Source organism: Helianthus annuus, chromosome 12 (assembly GCF_002127325.2).
Source record: "Helianthus annuus cultivar XRQ/B chromosome 12, HanXRQr2.0-SUNRISE, whole genome shotgun sequence".
In the NCBI taxonomy this organism is placed as follows: Eukaryota; Viridiplantae; Streptophyta; class Magnoliopsida; order Asterales; family Asteraceae; genus Helianthus; species Helianthus annuus.
Window position 1 is genome coordinate 163,528,795 of NC_035444.2, and position 22,057 is coordinate 163,550,851.

The 22,057-nt window shown below is 37.0% G+C and overlaps 2 long non-coding RNA genes across 4 annotated transcripts; both read right to left on the reverse strand.

Annotated features, from left to right (window-relative positions):
• Positions 1-280: 280 nt before the first annotated feature.
• On the reverse strand, positions 281-3,756 carry LOC110897190. 2 transcript variants are annotated; one of them, XR_002568518.2, is made up of 3 exons: positions 3,367-3,756; positions 2,099-2,182; positions 281-490 (listed from the first exon to the last, which is right to left on the reverse strand). It is a non-coding gene; the product is annotated as an uncharacterized LOC110897190 (long non-coding RNA). The 2 variants fall into 2 exon arrangements; XR_004874936.1 differs by having other exon boundaries at positions 2,099-2,187.
• Positions 3,757-6,301: 2,545 nt separating this feature from the next.
• On the reverse strand, positions 6,302-19,465 carry LOC110897189. Of its 2 annotated transcripts, none has more exons than XR_002568517.2 (3): positions 19,143-19,465; positions 17,875-17,958; positions 6,302-6,511 (listed from the first exon to the last, which is right to left on the reverse strand). It is a non-coding gene; the product is annotated as an uncharacterized LOC110897189 (long non-coding RNA). The 2 variants fall into 2 exon arrangements; XR_004874937.1 differs by having other exon boundaries at positions 17,875-17,963.
• Positions 19,466-22,057: the final 2,592 nt, after the last annotated feature.

Sequence of the window (22,057 nt, forward strand, 5' to 3'; positions counted from 1 at the left end):
GAACAAAAATCGACAAGAGCCATGACATCTAAGCCGGTATGCTAAAGGAAGGTCGTGAACAGAAAGATCAGGGATATGGTTATTCTTGATTTGATCAAGAACAGACAAGACCCGCCAAAGCATTTGCATTGTTTGACTAAAAGAAATCTTGGTGAGATTGAAAAACTCGGTGATAAACTCAGAAAAAGGAAATTGTAGCCCTAAAGTAAAAGGAAAGGCATTGAAGCACAACCTGAAAGACCCTAATGCGTATTTGACTAAAAGTCGCAGCGGAAGTTCAAGCCATAAACTTTCTTTCCTTATAATTACCTTGACTTACTTAAAACTTCATTTTAATACAACCTTTTCACATGAAGTCATCAATTGACTCATTTACAATTAAATGCATGACATGGGTTTTCTAAATTTCAACACCAACGTTTCCGTACAATCTGTCTTGTGACTCGATCCTCGATCTCTAATCCTTGAAGATCCTCGTGACTCGTACAACCTGCACTCACCACATTCATTCATACATTAGCACACATTATATAAACAAGATTCATTCACAAACACTTCACTGTTCGTCATTTTTCAAACTTTAAGCATTACATCTGCGTATCCATTCCCTGGTGAGGCTTCAGTAATGTACCTGCATTACCTTTCATTCTCAAGGTACACCATTAAAACGTTAACACTCAACGTGTCTAAATCATGCTTATATACATACTTACATACAAACATACATTCACATCTACATACATACATATCTTTCCTCCAACTTTACATACATGCATACACTCATACATGTCTTTACACATACATACATACACAATTACATACATACATACATACCTTTCCTACATCTCTACATTCATGCATACACTCATACATATCTTTATACATACGTACGTTCACATCTACATACGTACATACCTTTCTTACATCTTTACATACATGCATACACTCATACATACCTTTATACATACATACACATCTATATACGTAAAGGAAATTCTTAACTTAGAATCCCACAATTAGGTACCATATTACTACATATTCTTTAGGATCCCACCTTTGGGTACCATATTACTACTTATTCTTTAGGATCCCACCTTTGGGTACCATATTACTACATATTCTTTAGGATCCCACCTTTGGGTACCATATTACTACTTATTCTTTAGGATCCCACCTTTGGGTACCATATTACTACATATTCTTTAGGATCCCACCTTTGGGTACCATATTACTACATATTCTTTAGGATCCCACCTTTGGGTACCATATTACTACATATTCTTTAGGATCCCACCTTTGGGTACCATATTACTACTTATTCTTTAGGATCCCACCTTTGGGTACCATATTACTACATATTCTTTAGGATCCCACCTTTGGGTACCATATTACTACTTATTCTTTAGGATCCCACCTTTGGGTACCATATTACTACATATTCTTTAGGATCCCACCTTTGGGTACCATATTACTACTTATTCTTTAGGATCCCACCTTTGGGTACCATATTACTACATATTCTTTAGGATCCCACCTTTGGGTACCATATTACTACATATTCTTTAGGATCCCACCTTTGGGTACCCCTACCCGTCGGCGACGCCCTCTAGTTTTTTTGCAGTTTTCTGCAGGTTCGTTTCGTCGTCCGTACGCACTAAAACGCACGTAACTTTTGAACCGTTTACCCGTTTGACCTCCCGTTTCTTCCTACATGCTTGTAAATTCACATTCTATCATATGAACATAAAATCTTACCTCCGGATTACGGAAATCCTTAACTTACATACATTCGACTTAACTATTTTCTAACTATTTGACCCGTTAAGGGTATTCGCGCATTAATTGGTCTATGACTGACCAAACCATCATCCCCACTTCCATACCTGCCCAAAACATTACTCTAATCGAATAACTTGCTTCTAAACCACTTTTAAGTTCGTTTACCCCAAAATACCCATCATGGGCATTTTGGTCAACCTTAAACCCATCATTTACGACGAAAGACCTTAACACATATTTGACCTCAAACATCATATTTAATTCATTACAACACTTTATTACTTACTTGTACTACGAAGTGATTACGGAAATCACTTACCTTTAGTGTTCGTATTCGCATCCGTTTCCTCGCCTCTTTTTGACCCGTTAACCTTCCATGCTTCCATCCATCTTGACATGATCCCTATACTTTCATGTCATCGCATTCACATTCTTGTTAGCATACATGATTGTACATATTAACAATCATATCAAATTCATGTTTCACATTTGACTTTCATTAGTCAATTCTAACAAGCATAAGGCATATTTCCACAAGTTAATCTTTCAAACTCATACAATTCATCGTGTCATCACATATAACACGTATGGATATAACACGCATCATATGACTTTCTATAATATCACAATTGTGACAAAAGTCCAACATTGCTACTTATGCACAGTTGACTTTCAAAAAGTCAACAATTTATCATATGAACTTTCGACTTAACCTCATACATCCATGTCATTATAGTAGACTATACTAATGACACTATATACATTTCATACTCACGATGCAATAAGCATACAACCACATGATCATCTAGTTATATGCACATACCAAACATATTTAATTCCGTTCATTCTAGTAACATAATTCTACAACTAACACCATGACCTATGCTTAACAACCCAACATCATTCTAACTTCATCCTATTCTAATGATCTCATATGCTTCACATTTAGTGTACTTTTACTTATCAATTTTGATTAAGCAATTATTCAAACATGTAGTAAACATCATACCACTCCAACATAGAGTACAATATTCTAATGCATACTTTTACTAAATAACATGGCCAACCAAATCCTACATGAATTCCATATAAAAATAGATTTCTCATGTTTATTTATCATCAAATACATCATATCCCCATATTATACGATTTCATCCATTACTTGCATACCATTTCATCTATTAATCCCACCTAGGCATTTCATCAAACACTTGGTGTGCATGCCACAATTTATGCATAATGTACAAGTGTTTCATGCTTTACTTCCTACTTCATGCTTTCATTCATCAATTAACACAAAAACATCAACAAATTCATATCACATTCAATCTACCTAACAAGAACGCATTACATACACCATAACACAACAAGATGTGAACAAGGATTGGACTTGGGTGATCATTCAAGTCATCATCCTTACCAAAACAAATGGGTTTCACCTCTAAACATCAAATTAACCTAAATCATGCATAACCCATGTTCAATATGATGATTCTAACACACACCCATTCACAATTTCATACAAATTCGCAATTTACATCATAACCCACTTCGTGAAAGATCACCAATCTAACTTTTAAGACATACCTTACAATCCCCTTGTGAAGGTGATCATTAATCCGTGTTCATTCATGAATTTAGACCTTGATTTGCCCTTCGATTTGATGATTCTTCACGTTTAGGGTTTCTTGAGCTCTCATGAGAGCTCCTGCTCCTTTCTAGAACACACGAATGTGTGTGTTTGTGTGTGTTGATTTTCATAAATAAAACCCATCTTTCCATCCTAACCGTTTTGGTCCCTCAAGTTTTCTCACTAATTAGAATTGACACAACTTTCATTCCTTATTTGTTTCTACCATACTTTTAACTAGGACGAATAACCTAGTTATTTATTTCTTGATGTACCCGATCATAACATTTAACGAATATAAACATTCGGGTTTTGGGGTGTTACAAGTCTACCCCCCTTAAATAAGGTTTCGTCCCCGAAACCTTTCTCATTTCCTCTTACACACACACATCTATGTTTGACTTCATAGTCATATCATAATTATATGTAATCATCCTATCTCAGTTCATATTTATTCATACTATTGACTTTTTTTATAGTAAGTCCATATTTTTCACACCATACCTTCACATAACATTTTCATTTCCCTTGACCCGTTTTTAATAGGTCAATATACATACTTCTTCAAGCTTGTGATAATACGTTCATTCGTAGGATTTGTTTATAACGGATCTAATACTTTCATCTTGTCTTTTAAGATTACATTTCATACACACATTCTATAACATTCAACTCTTGTTTTGTTATCACAACAAAACTACTACTTCATAGTTACACCTACATGCTTAACTCCATAGTTAGCATCATTCTACTTTTCTATAGTCATTCGTACCTTACATATCCTTACGTTACCTTCAACTTGCCTCATTCGTTCTACATTACTATACCTCTCATTTCGTGCCTTACTTATTTTGCATAAGCATACGTGTCGTGCAATTCATTTCATGAGATTTTAACCAATACTCGAACTTTTCACTCAAAACCTTTGAGATTCGCTTCTTGATGACATAGTTTTCTTCTTATGTCAACTGAAAAAAAAATCAAACTTCCCATACTATACCATACCCATTCCATCATTCATTTCGTAGGTCGTACCCAATTAACCAATTCATACTTATCTAACATAAGTTAAACTTTTTACTGACCTCATCTCATATCATCAATCGACGATCCGTAACCCAGATCGATCCGCATTCTTCACGAGTACTAGCCATACCAGGCTAGATTTCATTCATCCGCGTAATGCGCTTTCGCCCGTGCACATCCTTCCACCAATTCGGTTGGTTTCATCACATCAAGAGTTTCTAACATTATCATCTACAATTTTAGCGGTTAGCACATTTCATTCAAGCATTCATTAAACTAGGTGATTACTCACCTATAATTCTTTACAATTTCCTACGCACATGCTATAACATTTTCCACACTTCATTCCTTACATGCAATTCTTTATTTTGGTTACTTATTTTGTCGACCTTTGCAGTTTGACGTTTCAAGGTCAAACTGACATTTCTTACTTACCGTAGATGTAAAGAGGTACACATTCGTACGTCTTTCCCTTCATGTTTACCTACAAGGACATCCATTACATCATTTTGGTATTCTTAACAAAACTCACCCTTCTCATTCATACTTAAATTATTGTCCGGGTCGTAGCCCGTCATTCATTATGACTCCTAAGAGTCCATTACTAACATATTTAACACATAACTTGTTCGAACTTCTTTCTTTCGCTTTAAAATTTAGGTTTGCATGCCCATTACGATCATTCTTTTGTTTATTACTTTACATTTATCCGTATGACTCGTTTGACACAACCATGGTCAAACTGTCGACACATTGTGATGTGGATTAATTTCATCCCTTTTTATATTTTAAATCCGTCCTTCGGACGCAATCATAGCATCCATACCTTTCATTATTTCTATGTTTTGAATCCGTCTAGCGGTTTCGAACATTCTCTTCATGCATTTCATACCTTGAATCCGTCTCACGGATTCAAACATATCATTCATGCCTTTCATCCTTGAATCCGTCTCACGGATTCAAACATTGCATTCATAACTTTCATTCCCTGAATCCATCTCCCGGATTCAGACATATTATTCATATCTTTCTTTCCTTGAATCCGTCTCATGGATTCAAATCATTTCATTCATACATTGCATTCCTTGAATCCATCTCGTGGATTCAAACATTTCATTCATACATATCATTCATATCTTGTTGATCCGTACCTTCTTACGGATTCAACATTCTTCATTTTTTTTTATCACTCATACTTTTCATTCCTACATAGTACTCTCAACTTCCCGAGAGTCTTAATTCCCATTTCCCCCCACACGCCCGCCTGCTACTCAACTCTACCGGACATACCTGTAACAATTATCATAATCTCACGAACGTCATACGTTTCTCGTGTACTGGCCAGGTACACAATCCACATAGTAGTTTCGTGCCTTCATGTAATTGTCACCTTATGTCCGTAGACTTAGGTTTCGGCGCGTGTATCACTTTCAGTACCTCATTACATACAATCCTTGTCTTTCATTTAAAACTTTTCCTTCCTTTAATGGACTTTACCATTGCTTACATCCTTACATTAAATTCACATACCTGGGCTCATTTGCCTACTTGTCTCATTACCTCTTTGCCTACCTTAGTATTCATTCTAGGCTGCATTCACGGATCATCCTCTTCCAACACTTATGCTTACCTTGCACATACAAAACCGTCAGTTTTGTTATACGTATACATAAATGCATACTTTCATCAACCCTTTACCTTTGGATCTTGATCGAGTCTTGGATTGTACGGATTTCTTATCTCAAGAGCACACAAGTTTGAGTTCAAGTACTTACCTTCTCGTACTTGATTCCCTCAAACCAGGGCTCTGATACCAACTTGAAAGACCCTAATGCGTATTTGACTAAAAGTCGCAGCGGAAGTTCAAGCCATAAACTTTCTTTCCTTATAATTACCTTGACTTACTTAAAACTTCATTTTAATACAACCTTTTCACATGAAGTCATCAATTGACTCATTTACAATTAAATGCATGACATGGGTTTTCTAAATTTCAACACCAACGTTTCCGTACAATCTGTCTTGTGACTCGATCCTCGATCTCTAATCCTTGAAGATCCTCGTGACTCGTACAACCTGCACTCACCACATTCATTCATACATTAGCACACATTATATAAACAAGATTCATTCACAAACACTTCACTGTTCGTCATTTTTCAAACTTTAAGCATTACATCTGCGTATCCATTCCCTGGTGAGGCTTCAGTAATGTACCTGCATTACCTTTCATTCTCAAGGTACACCATTAAAACGTTAACACTCAACGTGTCTAAATCATGCTTATATACATACTTACATACAAACATACATTCACATCTACATACATACATATCTTTCCTCCAACTTTACATACATGCATACACTCATACATGTCTTTACACATACATACATACACAATTACATACATACATACATACATACATACATACCTTTCCTACATCTCTACATTCATGCATACACTCATACATATCTTTATACATACGTACGTTCACATCTACATACGTACATACCTTTCTTACATCTTTACATACATGCATACACTCATACATACCTTTATACATACATACACATCTATATACGTAAAGGAAATTCTTAACTTAGAATCCCACAATTAGGTACCATATTACTACATATTCTTTAGGATCCCACCTTTGGGTACCATATTACTACTTATTCTTTAGGATCCCACCTTTGGGTACCATATTACTACATATTCTTTAGGATCCCACCTTTGGGTACCATATTACTACTTATTCTTTAGGATCCCACCTTTGGGTACCATATTACTACATATTCTTTAGGATCCCACCTTTGGGTACCATATTACTACATATTCTTTAGGATCCCACCTTTGGGTACCATATTACTACATATTCTTTAGGATCCCACCTTTGGGTACCATATTACTACTTATTCTTTAGGATCCCACCTTTGGGTACCATATTACTACATATTCTTTAGGATCCCACCTTTGGGTACCATATTACTACTTATTCTTTAGGATCCCACCTTTGGGTACCATATTACTACATATTCTTTAGGATCCCACCTTTGGGTACCATATTACTACTTATTCTTTAGGATCCCACCTTTGGGTACCATATTACTACATATTCTTTAGGATCCCACCTTTGGGTACCATATTACTACATATTCTTTAGGATCCCACCTTTGGGTACCCCTACCCGTCGGCGACGCCCTCTAGTTTTTTTGCAGTTTTCTGCAGGTTCGTTTCGTCGTCCGTACGCACTAAAACGCACGTAACTTTTGAACCGTTTACCCGTTTGACCTCCCGTTTCTTCCTACATGCTTGTAAATTCACATTCTATCATATGAACATAAAATCTTACCTCCGGATTACGGAAATCCTTAACTTACATACATTCGACTTAACTATTTTCTAACTATTTGACCCGTTAAGGGTATTCGCGCATTAATTGGTCTATGACTGACCAAACCATCATCCCTGTGATACCTGTGTCACTCCAACCATCAAACAAATGCCAAACCAAGGAAATATTGTATTTCATACTTGGGATTTGTATAAATATGTGTATGCTTTGCACATATCAATTCTTGTTCAATTTCATACTCTACAACGCTTTCTGGAGAATTATACGCAAACGGGTGCATAAACGTACTCAGTTTAATGAGACAAATACTCCGGGAGACCATCATACACTTAACATACCTTAAATAACCTTTACATAACTTAGAAATAAGTTTTGAAGGCTTTGGTATGGCAAAAACAAGTTAATTCGCTTACAGGGACTAAACTTGACAAACTGCGAAAGTATGCCAATTTGAACTGTAACGAACATTCCGGAACATGTCCATAAGTTAAACATACCATAAATATCCTTTACATAGCTTAGAAATAGGCTTTGAGGGGTTTTGGTATGCTAAAACAAACTTTTGGATCATTCAGGGACTGAAAGTGTCAAAAAGTGCATAAGTTTGCACTTTCGCGCATAACTCACGTTCTGAATACATCCGGACATCCAAAAATTTATGTAAGCATCCTAATATTATGCCTTAGTGTTTGGCATGAGAAAAATCCATTCGTCGCGTCATTTGGATCGTCTTTCGCGCTTATGCGCATTCCGTCGTAATTAAGCGAACATCGCGATCGTACGACCAAACGAACCGACATCCGGAATATTTTTGAGCATATTTCAAGTCCCCTACACTTTAACTTCATCCTAGAGCCTTGAAATGAGGTTAACGGGGCTTAAACGTGCCAAAAATGGGCCAAATTACGTGTTTCTTAAGTGCAGGGACCAAAAATGAAATTTCTGATCTGTGGACCTTAGGCGGGGCGCGTAAGGATTGTCCAAATCCTTACGCGGGGCGCGTGGGACTATCAGACAGATTCAATGTATGCATTTAATGCAGTTGGCTCTTCGGATCGCGAAAGGGTCGAAGGCCTTTTCACCCAAATGAAAGGCCAAGGGGCAAATTCACTGAATCTAGCATGGGACACGTGTACGCACGAGATCGCGGCACGATATTCGATAAAATGATCCTAACGGTTCCACTTTTCCTATAAATACCCCCCCCCTTTTGTGTAAAAACCCACAAAATCAGATCTTTGAGCTCTAAGTTGAAACCATTGTTTCATACCTGAGCTATTTGATCTTGATTAGCACTCGGGGACCCTCCGTAAGTCTTCTTTCATTCTTTTATTCGCTTTTCGAGTCCGAAAGTCAACGTTTTGTTGACTTTCTGCATTGACCAACTTTTGGTCAATGTGAAGTTCATGGAACTTCATAACGTGAGCGTGATCACGATGGTTATGGTCCGTAGTGACCATACCTACTGATTACCCCGTTATCTAGGCTCAGTGACGAGTCGTAGTTTCGGCCAAAATGCGCATTCTTGCGTATTTTCTAACCAAACTACTCGTGGGCATCAAAGCCGTTTGTTTTGATGCCAAACCTGTTTCTAAACTTAGTTAAGCATGTTCTAACATGCTTAGCTCGTCACTTTTAGTTTAGTGCTTATATAGGGTCGTAAGGTAAGCGATTTAAACCATCGCTTATACTTTCGAACCCGACCCATTTGGTCGGTCATTAGGACCCGACCAAACACATTAGGTGACCATAGCTATAACCTTCCGAGGTTATACCGTGTGGTCGCAATGTTAGGCGTTCCGAACGCGTTCTACGCGAACGACGCGTTAGGGTAGCATAAGCTACCTAAACGGGTCGTAATGGACCGTAAGCACTTAGATTAGGTTTCATTTTAGTATGTAGGCTTTGCTAAGCCATATTACACGAGTCTCCATACTCGTTTGGTTTACGAACCCGCGTACTGTCCGATCCTTCCGATTTGGTCCGGTATATTAACATAAGCTACCTATTAGGTGCCGTTGATATTCCGTGATCTTTAGCATTATCCGGTTATTATACAAGGAATCCAAAGCAATCTCAGGTGAGTACATAGTTCCCCTCTTTTACTGTTTCAACTGTTTTGGGGTGAAGCATGTGTACCTATCTGTTATTTTCATGATTTCAAAGTATAATTGATTATGCATATTAGTATTTATCTTTTGACAAACAAAATGACTATCTATGGTTTAAACACTGATTTCTCAAAGATACAAAAGTAATTGTTTGAATAGTACTTATTTTGTTCACCAGACCGATTGGTAGTATGATATAGCGCTATAGGACTAGACACCCCATTCCTGTTGTCATGGAATGTCTGAAACCAATTTGTTTCTCCATCCAAATAGGGATTTCCTTTGTGGTATCCTTATAGTCTCAAAGGTGTAGTTTGATGCACCAGGTCTGAATGAATTCTTAAATCGCACCTTTAAAGTATATTTTGATATACTCCCAAAAAGTATAGTTTGATATACTCACATGTGTGGTATTGTACAGAACCAACATATATTTTGTAATCATCCAAAGCATATTTTGATATGTTATTTACAAACCAAGACATAGTTTAATATGTTATTTATCACATCCAAAGCATATTCTGATATGTTACTTACAAAACTAAAGCATAGTTTAATGTGTTATTTATAAATCCAAGGTATACCTGTAGTATACTACTGAAAACTATTATTTTGAACAACTAAAGTATATTTAATATACTATCTATCAAACGATTTGGTTTTGGTTAGTGTTTAGATAACAGAACGAGTGTAATGTGATGAAAACATGGTAGATACGCCGCTGGTACTTCTTATATATAAGTGTTTTCATTGCATTACATACCGTGGCGTTATTTAGTACACTTGGGTTAACAATATTGGAACTGAAATATATTTTAATATATTACTTATTCAACTTTCTTAAAACCAAGGTATATTTTATATATACCATAAACGTTTTATTAAAACATTGTTTTTTTAAACAAACTTAACTTATACAAACTCATTTTACATGGTTATTCAGTTAACCATACATTATTCTTTTATTTATACATATCATCTGATCCTATCGTTTTTCAAATGATTTACAAGACAAAGCAAAAATACGAGGTTCATGACTAAACATTTTCTCAAACTCAAGTCATGAACTCCGTTTTCACAAAACCTATGTATCTCACAGGCATTTTTATGCTGACGTACCTATTTTTACACATGTTTCAGGTGCTGTCTTGAGATGATTGTTGATGCATGCTACATTTAGGATGGACTCGTGCCTTAGCAACTTTAAAACTTGGAAGATCATAGTTGTACTTATGTGATTGTAATAGAACAACGAGTTCATTTAATCAATAAAACAATATTTAAATTTCCATGTGTTATGAAACAATGATTCTGTCCCAACACTCCCCGACGTTTCCGCCACGTTTTGTTGTTCCACGTGGTCGGGGTGTGACAGAAAAGTTGGTATCAGAGCTCATGGTTATAGGGAATTAGGTTATTAGTAATGCTTTGACCTAGTCTATAACCTTCCTAGGACCCTAACGCGAGTTTACTTGCGTTTAGTCATAAAACAACACCGTCACCTATCCTTAGGCGACGACCGCAACAAGAACATAAATTTCAAAACCGCTTTGAAAACTAATCATCCGTTCTAGGATGTTTGATTACTAGGTTTTGAACCCTCTGTTATAAGGTTTTGAACCCCTTTGAATTTTCAAAACTCTCGTCAAAGTTGGTCTAAATATTGTGAACACATGCAAACTGGAAGGGTGGGTGCCTGTACCCTGAGTTTTCTGTCTAAGGCTAGAGTGTTCGTACAAATCCACATAATCGGACCAGTCACTCTTACCTGGGAACTCTTGGGGTGAGTGTCCACTTATAGGCGAGCATGTCTTCGCGATACATTATTTTTGACCTATTTGCTTTGATTAATCACCAGGTCGTGTGTTGCTTTGTAGTAACAGACAGACGGCCACTATCCTTGCTTTCATCAGATTTGTTCCATCTCATTCTTTTCGTCTAATTCTCTCACTCGTTTCCTCTCATGTTTCCTCTTTTAGAATGCCTCCTCGACGCGACAATCAGATGGCGAATGCCGAACTGGCGGAAATCATCGCGCAACAAATGGCTGCTGCCTTCCCAATTCTTTATGCTCAAATAACTCAAGCCATCAACAACAACAATGCTCCATGCAATTTCAAGATTTTTAACTCAGCTAAACCGCTCAAGTTCAATGGTTCTGAGGGAGCAACTGGTCTTCTTCAATGGTTCGAGAGCATTGAGAACACTTTCCGTCACGTTCAGTGTCCTGAAAATCGCAAGGTCGAGTTTTCTTCGAGTGTGTTTCAGAAGAGGGCTCTTACATGGTGGAATGGGGTTATGAGAGACCGCGGTGCAGAGGTTGCATTAGCACAGACTTGGGCCGAGCTTAGGGCTCTTATGATGAAGGAGTTCTGTCCTCGTCATGAGCTTAGGGCTCTAGAAAGGGAATTTGACGATTTAAAGCAAGACAGTGGGGAACATCGAGCCTATACTGATCGCTATGAGGAATTGAGCTTGTTATGCCCTACTATGGTTACGCCTCTGGATAAGGCGATTGAGAAATACATTGATGGGCTTCCTGACGTGGTTCAGGACATCGTTACTGGCAGCAACCCTACTACTGTCAGACAAGCCATTGAATTGGCTGCCACTCTGACTGAATCCCAAATCAGGAAGCGCAAGCTGTTTCGGAAGGGCGACTTAAGACCATCTGACAAGACTGCTCATGTGGAACCAAAGGAAGAAAGTGCTGAGGTGTCCAAGAAGGAAAAGCGCAAAGCCTCTCAAAGCTACGCTGTAACTGCTCAAGACAAACAAGTTGCACCAAACCAGCCAACACAACCTCGTAAAAGACAAAACTATGTTGGTACTGCACCGTTGTGCAACAAATGCAACCGTCATCATCTAGAGCAAGAGCAGTGTCACAAATGTACCCACTGTGGGCGGTTGGGACATTTGATCAATGTTTGTCGTTATGCAAATCAAAGTGCTGCAAACCCTGCTGCTGTTCAAGCACGGTTCCCTCCAGGGTCATGTTATAACTGTGGTGACCTTACCCACTACAGAAACAATTGCCCAAGGCTTGTTAACATACCTCCAGCGCGTGGACGAGTGTTCAACATCAATGAGGCAAACATGAACAATGAGGCAGCAGTGAACAATTAGTGTTTTGTATTTCCTTAGTTGCTATCTTTTGACACTTCAAGACAAATCCGTTGCTACATAAATAAAGATTTGTTGTTTTTATTTATGCAAAATTTATGCGTTTGTGTGAATGCTTGATGCAACTTTATGATGTCAACCCAAAAACAAACTACTCGTATGGTTCTGTCATATTATGATCACTTGTGATCTCCCCAAGAACCTTAAACTCTCGTTTCTTTTAAGAAACAAAGTCAAACACTTATTGAGAATCCCTCTATCTTTATAGATAGATCTTCATAAATCGTTAAAGTGCCAAATGAAATCCATAGGTTGGATTCCTAGTGTGCCTTAATATCCATACCTAAGGATAACAAAATAAAGAATCAAGTTAACTAAATTTGTGCTTATGTATTTTCTTACATGTTTTGAGGTTGTATGTGATCCATCCAAATCCTCATAGAATCTTTCATATCTTCATACGAGAGATTCATAATGGGATATCCAAAGATACTATCTTAAACCCTCAATGGATTTCAACAGTGTAGTTAAGTCACTCGGGTTATAAAGTATTGTTCTATAATTGGACCTCTTGAAAGGTCTGCTTAAACAGATTGATTTTGAAAATCTGATTAGAAATATCATGTGATGATATAAAAATGATCCCTTAAGCGGTCTATTTAAAGAGATCGTACGACGGTCTAGTTAAGAAGATCATGTGTTGATCTAGTTAAAAAGATCGTTCGTTGATCGAATTAAAAGGATCCTTTGGTGGTCTAGTCAAATCGCTTCATATTTATTCAAGAAATTTTTCCTACGGACTATGAAATGGACTGTGCGGACTGTGCAAGGAATTACGTAATTATGGAGGCCTACATAATTATGGAATTCAGTGCACAGGAACCACAGGAAGTTTCATCATGTGTTAAGACCTAGTGACAAGAATAATGATACGGGAGAAGTCTCGGACCTCGACCAATGTCATTTATTCTCACACTCCCCCAATTCTGATCTCAATCACACACCAAGTTTTCCTATGATAAGCCTTCATAAGAAACATTCGTCAATCAGTAGTTCAAAATTTCATGTTTTACTATTTCAAGGAATTCACTCTGAGGGTTAACAAATTCGCTAAGAATCCTAACATGGCCCAGGGTTTTACCTAAGGGTTCAATGGATCTATTATAAGGCGAAACCTTCACAGCTGTCCTCACGAGTTTCCTCTAGAATTAAATTTCGGGACGAAATTTCCTAAAGTAGGGGAGACTGTGATACCTGTGTCACTCCAACCATCAAACAAATGCCAAACCAAGGAAATATTGTATTTCATACTTGGGATTTGTATAAATATGTGTATGCTTTGCACATATCAATTCTTGTTCAATTTCATACTCTACAACGCTTTCTGGAGAATTATACGCAAACGGGTGCATAAACGTACTCAGTTTAATGAGACAAATACTCCGGGAGACCATCATACACTTAACATACCTTAAATAACCTTTACATAACTTAGAAATAAGTTTTGAAGGCTTTGGTATGGCAAAAACAAGTTAATTCGCTTACAGGGACTAAACTTGACAAACTGCGAAAGTATGCCAATTTGAACTGTAACGAACATTCCGGAACATGTCCATAAGTTAAACATACCATAAATATCCTTTACATAGCTTAGAAATAGGCTTTGAGGGGTTTTGGTATGCTAAAACAAACTTTTGGATCATTCAGGGACTGAAAGTGTCAAAAAGTGCATAAGTTTGCACTTTCGCGCATAACTCACGTTCTGAATACATCCGGACATCCAAAAATTTATGTAAGCATCCTAATATTATGCCTTAGTGTTTGGCATGAGAAAAATCCATTCGTCGCGTCATTTGGATCGTCTTTCGCGCTTATGCGCATTCCGTCGTAATTAAGCGAACATCGCGATCGTACGACCAAACGAACCGACATCCGGAATATTTTTGAGCATATTTCAAGTCCCCTACACTTTAACTTCATCCTAGAGCCTTGAAATGAGGTTAACGGGGCTTAAACGTGCCAAAAATGGGCCAAATTACGTGTTTCTTAAGTGCAGGGACCAAAAATGAAATTTCTGATCTGTGGACCTTAGGCGGGGCGCGTAAGGATTGTCCAAATCCTTACACGGGGCGCGTGGGACTATCAGACAGATTCAATGTATGCATTTAATGCAGTTGGCTCTTCGGATCGCGAAAGGGTCGAAGGCCTTTTCACCCAAATGAAAGGCCAAGGGGCAAATTCACTGAATCTAGCATGGGACACGTGTACGCACGAGATCGCGGCACGATATTCGATAAAATGATCCTAACGGTTCCACTTTTCCTATAAATACCCCCCCCCCTTTTGTGTAAAAACCCACAAAATCAGATCTTTGAGCTCTAAGTTGAAACCATTGTTTCATACCTGAGCTATTTGATCTTGATTAGCACTCGGGGACCCTCCGTAAGTCTTCTTTCATTCTTTTATTCGCTTTTCGAGTCCGAAAGTCAACGTTTTGTTGACTTTCTGCATTGACCAACTTTTGGTCAATGTGAAGTTCATGGAACTTCATAACGTGAGCGTGATCACGATGGTTATGGTCCGTAGTGACCATACCTACTGATTACCCCGTTATCTAGGCTCAGTGACGAGTCGTAGTTTCGGCCAAAATGCGCATTCTTGCGTATTTTGTAACCAAACTACTCGTGGGCATCAAAGCCGTTTGTTTTGATGCCAAACCTGTTTCTAAACTTAGTTAAGCATGTTCTAACATGCTTAGCTCGTCACTTTTAGTTTAGTGCTTATATAGGGTCGTAAGGTAAGCGATTTAAACCATCGCTTATACTTTCGAACCCGACCCATTTGGTCGGTCATTAGGACCCGACCAAACACATTAGGTGACCATAGCTATAACCTTCCGAGGTTATACCGTGTGGTCGCAATGTTAGGCGTTCCGAACGCGTTCTACGCGAACGACGCGTTAGGGTAGCATAAGCTACCTAAACGGGTCGTAATGGACCGTAAGCACTTAGATTAGGTTTCATTTTAGTATGTAGGCTTTGCTAAGCCATATTACACGAGTCTCCATACTCGTTTGGTTTACGAACCCGCGTACTGTCCGATCCTTCCGATTTGGTCCGGTATATTAACATAAGCTACCTATTAGGTGCCGTTGATATTCCGTGATCTTTAGCATTATCCGGTTATTATACAAGGAATCCAAAGCAATCTCAGGTGAGTACATAGTTCCCCTCTTTTACTGTTTCAACTGTTTTGGGGTGAAGCATGTGTACCTATCTGTTATTTTCATGATTTCAAAGTATAATTGATTATGCATATTAGTATTTATCTTTTGACAAACAAAATGACTATCTATGGTTTAAACACTGATTTCTCAAAGATACAAAAGTAATTGTTTGAATAGTACTTATTTTGTTCACCAGACCGATTGGTAGTATGATATAGCGCTATAGGACTAGACACCCCATTCCTGTTGTCATGGAATGTCTGAAACCAATTTGTTTCTCCATCCAAATAGGGATTTCCTTTGTGGTATCCTTATAGTCTCAAAGGTGTAGTTTGATGCACCAGGTCTGAATGAATTCTTAAATCGCACCTTTAAAGTATATTTTGATATACTCCCAAAAAGTATAGTTTGATATACTCACATGTGTGGTATTGTACAGAACCAACATATATTTTGTAATCATCCAAAGCATATTTTGATATGTTATTTACAAACCAAGACATAGTTTAATATGTTATTTATCACATCCAAAGCATATTCTGATATGTTACTTACAAAACTAAAGCATAGTTTAATGTGTTATTTATAAATCCAAGGTATACCTGTAGTATACTACTGAAAACTATTATTTTGAACAACTAAAGTATATTTAATATACTATCTATCAAACGATTTGGTTTTGGTTAGTGTTTAGATAACAGAACGAGTGTAATGTGATGAAAACATGGTAGATACGCCGCTGGTACTTCTTATATATAAGTGTTTTCATTGCATTACATACCGTGGCGTTATTTAGTACACTTGGGTTAACAATATTGGAACTGAAATATATTTTAATATATTACTTATTCAACTTTCTTAAAACCAAGGTATATTTTATATATACCATAAACGTTTTATTAAAACATTGTTTTTTTAAACAAACTTAACTTATACAAACTCATTTTACATGGTTATTCAGTTAACCATACATTATTCTTTTATTTATACATATCATCTGATCCTATCGTTTTTCAAATGATTTACAAGACAAAGCAAAAATACGAGGTTCATGACTAAACATTTTCTCAAACTCAAGTCATGAACTCCGTTTTCACAAAACCTATGTATCTCACAGGCATTTTTATGCTGACGTACCTATTTTTACACATGTTTCAGGTGCTGTCTTGAGATGATTGTTGATGCATGCTACATTTAGGATGGACTCGTGCCTTAGCAACTTTAAAACTTGGAAGATCATAGTTGTACTTATGTGATTGTAATAGAACAACGAGTTCATTTAATCAATAAAACAATATTTAAATTTCCATGTGTTATGAAACAATGATTCTGTCCCAACACTCCCCGACGTTTCCGCCACGTTTTGTTGTTCCACGTGGTCGGGGTGTGACAATCCCCACTTCCATACCTGCCCAAAACATTACTCTAATCGAATAACTTGCTTCTAAACCACTTTTAAGTTCGTTTACCCCAAAATACCCATCATGGGCATTTTGGTCAACCTTAAACCCATCATTTACGACGAAAGACCTTAACACATATTTGACCTCAAACATCATATTTAATTCATTACAACACTTTATTACTTACTTGTACTACGAAGTGATTACGGAAATCACTTACCTTTAGTGTTCGTATTCGCATCCGTTTCCTCGCCTCTTTTTGACCCGTTAACCTTCCATGCTTCCATCCATCTTGACATGATCCCTATACTTTCATGTCATCGCATTCACATTCTTGTTAGCATACATGATTGTACATATTAACAATCATATCAAATTCATGTTTCACATTTGACTTTCATTAGTCAATTCTAACAAGCATAAGGCATATTTCCACAAGTTAATCTTTCAAACTCATACAATTCATCGTGTCATCACATATAACACGTATGGATATAACACGCATCATATGACTTTCTATAATATCACAATTGTGACAAAAGTCCAACATTGCTACTTATGCACAGTTGACTTTCAAAAAGTCAACAATTTATCATATGAACTTTCGACTTAACCTCATACATCCATGTCATTATAGTAGACTATACTAATGACACTATATACATTTCATACTCACGATGCAATAAGCATACAACCACATGATCATCTAGTTATATGCACATACCAAACATATTTAATTCCGTTCATTCTAGTAACATAATTCTACAACTAACACCATGACCTATGCTTAACAACCCAACATCATTCTAACTTCATCCTATTCTAATGATCTCATATGCTTCACATTTAGTGTACTTTTACTTATCAATTTTGATTAAGCAATTATTCAAACATGTAGTAAACATCATACCACTCCAACATAGAGTACAATATTCTAATGCATACTTTTACTAAATAACATGGCCAACCAAATCCTACATGAATTCCATATAAAAATAGATTTCTCATGTTTATTTATCATCAAATACATCATATCCCCATATTATACGATTTCATCCATTACTTGCATACCATTTCATCTATTAATCCCACCTAGGCATTTCATCAAACACTTGGTGTGCATGCCACAATTTATGCATAATGTACAAGTGTTTCATGCTTTACTTCCTACTTCATGCTTTCATTCATCAATTAACACAAAAACATCAACAAATTCATATCACATTCAATCTACCTAACAAGAACGCATTACATACACCATAACACAACAAGATGTGAACAAGGATTGGACTTGGGTGATCATTCAAGTCATCATCCTTACCAAAACAAATGGGTTTCACCTCTAAACATCAAATTAACCTAAATCATGCATAACCCATGTTCAATATGATGATTCTAACACACACCCATTCACAATTTCATACAAATTCGCAATTTACATCATAACCCACTTCGTGAAAGATCACCAATCTAACTTTTAAGACATACCTTACAATCCCCTTGTGAAGGTGATCATTAATCCGTGTTCATTCATGAATTTAGACCTTGATTTGCCCTTCGATTTGATGATTCTTCACGTTTAGGGTTTCTTGAGCTCTCATGAGAGCTCCTGCTCCTTTCTAGAACACACGAATGTGTGTGTTTGTGTGTGTTGATTTTCATAAATAAAACCCATCTTTCCATCCTAACCGTTTTGGTCCCTCAAGTTTTCTCACTAATTAGAATTGACACAACTTTCATTCCTTATTTGTTTCTACCATACTTTTAACTAGGACGAATAACCTAGTTATTTATTTCTTGATGTACCCGATCATAACATTTAACGAATATAAACATTCGGGTTTTGGGGTGTTACACAACCACTCGTCGGAAACCATATCCGATCGGATTTCCCGATCAAATGGCCGGAACACAGTCCCTTTTGGGAAGATATCGGAGGTTTTTAGGGCTGACAAGTGTGCACTATCAAATGTGCATATTTCTTTCTCCGGATCTTGGAGAATATTCTGGTGGATAAATGTGGGTGCGGAATCGCCGGAGCTGGATCTCGTTTGCCTTGTCATATTGTTGCCGGAATATTGAGGAGGATGAAAAAGGAAGATGGAGTTGAGAGAGGAAATATTTACCTTTTTTCTCTTCAGTGATGGTTAAAAGAAGATAAGCATGAGAAGATATAGGGAGCAATGAGTAAATATAGACTGAACGATTACAAGCGATCACATCATGGGTCTTATCACTTAATTGCCTCGTTCTCCGGAAAAAATATAACTGTTAGTACCAGGATACTTAACGGTAACATTTTTTGGGGACAATTGTTATGGGTGAAATTCTGAGCCCATATCCTATATCCTGAGAATTATCTTGAATTATATCTTGGTTATATGATATTTGTTCACATCCGAGATGCTGATTCAGGATATTGGTAACATCCTGAATGGTATCCTCAGGATCACTAACGGATTATGTGCAGGTACGTGGATTAGAAGCTAGCAACGTTCATGAAGACCTTTTCTACTTAAGACTCAGTCCAAGTCGTTCACAAGAAGCCGTTGAAGCCGCATTACTCGGCCTATAACGTTCACTTTGGAATATTCGGAGCATCCCATGATTATAGGAATTTTAGTTTACATTTCGTTACTATAAATAGATGGGTATACCAGATCGAATAGGACATCACAACAACACTCACTACACTTTGTTCTCTCGCAACTTCTACTTTCACATAAAAGCATTGTAACACTTAGCGATCTGGTCAATATCCTGCACTGTATCCTGAAGTTGAAAGCAATAAGAAGAACAAGGCAGCTGCGATTGTCAGCTCCTAAGGTTTTATGCCGGCGATCTAGATTGATCAAGGGCTTTCCTCGTACAACTCGTGTCACCCCCTTTACTTTTTGCTCATTGTTTGATCGTAGATACAACTCAATATCCTGAGCCGTATCCTGAATACTGTTTTTCCAAACAACTTAACTAGCATGTTTTCAACACACTTTTTAGCACACTACCTCACTTAACTAATTTGATCACTTAATTGCTTCGATAATTTTTGACCAAAACAGTTATATTTTTACAAATTTACAACCGATAGCGTCGTGATAAAAAGAACCAACATAAGAAAATTATGAAACGGCATGACAAATCTAGTTAAAATATAATTATATATACTTGATCACATAAAAATCCATTCCCACAAAAAGTGAGTTTTGAGCCTTTATTGAGCATACAAATACATATCTTTAAACTAAATGCTCATTTTTTCGTTTCTTGTGTGAATAGCCGCTTGGTTTCTTACGACTCTAGAACTTGCCATGACGATACATTCCCGGTCCTTACCAACTTAAACCCGAGTAAGTAAATGATGGAGGCATTAGGACTAACCCCTTTTTATTTCTACACCATTATTTTTCTTTTTTTTACCACCTACCCAAAATCCCCCTAGTTAACTCCTTTGAGCCTAAACCTTTTCATTTCTTAACCCAAAACAAACACCCTTTTTCCAACCAAAACCCCTTTTTCATTTTAAACCCTTTATTTTAGTAACAAAGCGCGGTTTTTCTTATGACTTCCTTATAAAAAAAAGAGAAAAATGATGATAATAATGAAGCCAAAAGAAATAAACAAACAAGGTTATCAAAAAGAACTTTGTTTGAAAAATTGCTTCATTAAAATAAAAAGTCAAAAAAAGTAAAAAAAAAGGTCTTACAAAAACCGACGCTTTTTACGCTTTTCGCCCATTTACTAACCACTAACCCAACCACCCACCTTTAGCCCAAGCCTAACCCTTCACTCAAAAAGTCCTCTTGATATTTACAAAGGTATATAGTTAAAAAGGAGGAGGATTGATTGCTTGGCAAGCCTATGGTAGGAGTAAGTTCCATGCTGCTCTCGAGTGATTCACTAAAAATACACCTTCGGCCGAGTGTTGAGTGATCCCCCGTGAGGAAGTATGTGAACTTGTATATAAATGGAATTTTAAAAAAGGCATGTTATGTCCTAATAAGTAAATTATCCTATGAAACGTTCTAAATAAATCATAACGAATAGGATTGTAAATAGTATAAAAATAAAACCCAATAAAGATCTTGGATTCCCGACACTCAAGACAAGCCCAAAACCTTCTCTTCTACCCATTCCATTTAAGAATGTAAACCACATATTAAAGAGTTTTGCTTGAGGACAAGCAAAGATTCAAGTGTGGGGGTATTTGATTTGTGTAAAATGCAACATATAAATTACATCAAATGAGGCATAAAACTAACCCTTTTAAGTACTAATGTTGGAAAAAGTGTGCTTTTGTCTTCCTTTTGTATTTTCAGGGTTAAAAGAGCTTAAATGAACAAAAGAAGCAAAAATGCAGCCAAATCCAACATAAATACAAAGAAAAGGAAGAAACGTGGCATGCC